This window comes from Gorilla gorilla, chromosome 20, assembly GCF_029281585.2.
Source record: "Gorilla gorilla gorilla isolate KB3781 chromosome 20, NHGRI_mGorGor1-v2.1_pri, whole genome shotgun sequence".
In the NCBI taxonomy this organism is placed as follows: domain Eukaryota; kingdom Metazoa; phylum Chordata; class Mammalia; order Primates; family Hominidae; genus Gorilla; species Gorilla gorilla.
In genome coordinates this window covers 53,169,022-53,173,147 of record NC_073244.2, presented here as the reverse complement: position 1 = coordinate 53,173,147, position 4,126 = coordinate 53,169,022, and the positions used below count along the sequence as shown (strand labels likewise).

The following is a 4,126-nucleotide window of genomic DNA, read 5'->3' as shown; positions in this document are numbered from 1 at the left end:
ATGATATTGGCTGTGGGTTTGTCATAGATAGCTCTTATTATTTTGAGATATGTCCCATCAATACCTAATTATTGAGAGTTTTTAGCCTGAAGGGTTGTTGAATTTTGTCAAAGGACTTTTCTGCATCTGTTGAGATAATCATGTGGTTTTTGTCTTTGGTTCTGTTTATATGCTGCATTACATTTATTGATTTGCATATATTGAACCAGCCTTGCATCCCAGGGATGAAGCCCACTTGATCATGGTGGATAAGCTTTTTGATGTGCTGTTGGATTTGGTTTGCCAGTATTTTATTGAGGATTTTTGCATCAATGTTCATCAAGGATATTGGTCTAAAACTCTCTTTTTTGGTTGTGTCTCTGCCTGGCTTTGGTATCAGGATGATGCTGGCCTCATAAAATGAGTTAGGGAGGATTCCCTCTTTTTCTATTGATTGGAATAATTTCAGAAGGAATGGTACCAGTTCCTCCTCGTACCTCTGGTAGAATTGGGCTGTGAATCCATCTGGTCCTGGACTCTTTTTGGTTGGTAAACTATTGATTATTGCCACAATTTCAGATCCTGTTATTGCTCTATTCAGAGATTCAACTTCTTCCTGGTTTAGTCTTGGGAGGGTGTATGTGTCCAGGAATTTATCCATTTCTTCTAGATTTTCTAGTTTATTTGCATAGAGGTGTTTGTAGTATTCTCTGATGGTAGTTTGTATTTCTGTGGGATCTGTGGTGATATCCCCTTTATCATTTTTTATTGCATCTATTTGATTCTTCTCTCTTTTTTTCTTTATTAGTCTTGCTACTGGTCTATCAATTTTGTTGATCCTTTCAAAAAACCAGCTCCTGGATTCATTAATTTTTTGAAGGGTTTTTTGTGTCTCTATTTCCTTCTGGTATGTTGTGTCTTTTTTTCTCATTGGTTTCAAAGAACATCTTTATTTCTGCCTTCATTTTGTTATGTACCCAGTAGTCATTCAGGAGCAGGTTGTTCAGTTTCCATGTAGTTGAGTGGTTTTGAGTGAGTTTCTTAATCCTGAGTTCTAGTTTGATTGCACTGTGGTCTGAGAGACAGTTTGTTATAATTTCTGTTCTTTTACATTTGCTGAGGAGAGCTTTACTTCCAAGTATGTGGTCAATTTTGGAATAGGTGTGGTGTGGTGCTGAAAAAAATGTATATTCTGTTGATTTGGGGTGGAGAGTTCTGTAGATGTCTATTAGGTCCGCTTGGTAGAGAGCTGAGTTCAAATCCTGGGTATCCTTGTTAACTTTCTGTCTCATTGATCTGTCTAATGTTGACAGTGGGGTGTTAAAGTCTCCCATTATTATTGTGTGGGAGTCTAAGTCTCTTTGTATGTCACTCAGGACTTGCTTTATGAATCTGGGTGCTCCTGTATTGGGTGCATATATATTTAGGATAGTTAGCTCTTCTTGTTGAACTGATCCCTTTACCATTATGTAATGGCCTTTTTTGTCTCTTACGATATTTGTTGGTTTAAAGCCTGTTTTATCAGAGACTAGGATTACAACACCTGCCTTTTTTTGTTTTCCATTTTCTTGGTAGATCTTCCTCCATCCCTTTATTTTGAGCTTGTGTGTGTCTCTGCACGTGAGATGGGTTTCCTGAATACAGCACACTGATGGGTCTTGACTCTTTATCCAATTTGCCAGTCTGTGTCTTTTAATTGGAGCGTTTAGCCCATTTACATTTAAGGTTAATATTGTTATGTGTGAATTTGATCCTGTTGTTATGATGTTAGCTGGTTATTTTGCTCATTGGTTGATGCAGTTTCTTCCTAGCCTTGATGGTCTTTACAATTTGGCATGTTTTTGCAGTGGCTGGTACCGATTGTTCCTTTCCATGTTTAGCGCTTCCTTCAGGAGCTCTTTTAGGGCAGGTCTGGTGGTGACAAAATCCCTCAGCATTTGCTTGTCTGTAAAGGATTTTATTTCTCCTTCACTTACGAAGCTTAGTTTGGCTGGATATGAAATTCTGGGTTGAAAATTCTTTTCTTTAAGAATGTTGAATATTGGCCCCCACTCTCTTCTGGCTTGTAGAGTTTCTGCCAAGAGATCAGCCGTTAGTCTGATGGGTTTCCCTTTGTGGGTAACCCGACCTTTCTCTCTGGCTGCCCTTAATATTTTTTCCTTCATGTCAACTTTGGTGAATCTGACAATTATGTGTCTTGGAGTTGCTCTTCTTGAGGAGTATCTTTGTGGCATTCTCTGTATTTCCTGAATTTGAATGTTGGCCTGCCTTGCTAGGTTGCAGAAGTTCTCCTGGGTAAAAAGGCATTGTGGGAGTACAGCTCTTTCCTTTCCGTCTGGCGGCAGCCATCAGGTAAGCCAAGATGGGTGCATACAAGTACATCCAGGAGCTATGGAGAAAGAAGCAGTCTGATGTCATGCGCTTTCTTCTGAGGGTCCGCTGCTGGCAGTACCGCCAGCTCTCTGCTCTCCACAGGGCTCCCCGCCCCACCCGGCCTGATAAAGTGCGCCGACTGGGCTACAAGGCCAAGCAAGGTTACGTTATATATAGGATTCGTGTTCGCCGTGGTGGCTGAAAACGCCCAGTTCCTAAGGGTGCAACTTACGGCAAGCCTGTCCATCATGGTGTTAACCAGCTAAAGTTTGCTCGAAGCCTTCAGTCCGTTGCAGAGGAGCGAGCTGGACGCCACTGTGGGGCTCTGAGAGTCCTGAATTCTTACTGGGTTGGTGAAGATTCCACATACAAATTTTTTGAGGTTATTCTCATTGATCCATTCCATAAAGCTATCAGAAGAAATCCTGACAACCAGTGGATCACCAAACCAGTCCACAAGCACAGGGAGATGTGTGGGCTGACATCTGCAGGCCGAAAGAGCCGTGGCCTTGGAAAGGGCCATAAGTTCCACCACACTATTGGTGGCTCTCGCCGGGCAGCTTGGAGAAGGCGCAATACTCTCCAGCTCCACCGTTACAGCTAATATAAGTAAAGTTTGTAAAATTCATACTTAATAAACAATTTAGGACAGTCAAAAAAAAAAAAAAAAAGAAGTTCTCCTGGGTAATATCCTGAAGAGTGTTTTCCAGCTTGGTTCCATTCTCCCCGTCACTTTCAGGTACACTAATCAAACGTAGATTTGGTCTTTTCACATAGTCCCATATTTCTTGGAGGCTTTGTTTGTTTCTTTTTACTCTCTTTCCTCTAAACTTCTCTTCTCACTTCATTTCATTAATTTGATCTTCATTCACTTATATACTTTCTTCCACTTCATCGAATCGGCTACTGAAGCTAGTGCATGCATCATGTAGTTCTCATGCCATGGTTTTGAGCTCTATCAGGTCATTTAAGGTCTTCTGTACATTGTTTTCTCTAGTTAGCCATTTGTCTAATCTTTTTTCAAGGTTTTTAGCTTCCTTGTGATGGGTTTGAACATCCCCTTTAGCTCAGAGATGTTTGTTATTACTGACCTTCTGAAGCCTGCTTCTGTCAACTTGTCAAAGTCATTCTCCATCCAGCTTTGTTCCATTGCTGGTGAGGAGCTGCGATCCATTGGAGGAGAAGAGGTGCTCTGGTTTATAGAATTTTCAGCTTTTCTGCTCTGGTTTCTCCCCATCTTTGTGGTTTTATCTACCTTTGGTCTTTGATAATGGTGACCTGGAGATGGGGTTTTGGTGTGGATGTCCTTTTTGTTGATGTTGATGCTGTTCCTTTCTGTTTGTTAGTTTTCCTTCTAACAGTCAGGTTCCTCAGCTGCAGGTCTGTTGGAGTTTGCCGGAGGTCCACTCCAGACCCTGTTTGCCTGGGTATCACCAGCGGAGGCTGCAGAATAGCAAATATTGCTGCCTGATCCTTCCTCTGGAAGCTTCGTCTCAAAGGGGTGCCTGGCTGTATGAGGTGTCAGTTGGCCCCTACTGGGAGGTGTCTCCCAGTTAGGCGAGATGGGGGTCAGGGACCCACTTGAGAAGGCAGTCTGTCCATTCACAGAGCTCAAACACTATGCTAGGAGAGCCACTGCTCTCTTCAGTGCTGTCAGATGGGGATGTTTAAGTCTGCAGAAGTTTCTGCTGCCTTTTATTCAGCTATGCCCTGCCCCTACAGATGGAGTCTACAGAGGCAGGCAGGCCTCATTGAGCTGCGGTGGGCTCCTCCC

The 4,126-nt window shown here is 42.5% G+C and overlaps 1 pseudogene; it reads left to right on the top strand.

Moving 5' to 3' along the window:
* Positions 1-2,283: 2,283 nt before the first annotated feature.
* LOC101143106 (large ribosomal subunit protein eL15-like) lies at positions 2,284-3,026 on the top strand (annotated as a pseudogene).
* Positions 3,027-4,126: the final 1,100 nt, after the last annotated feature.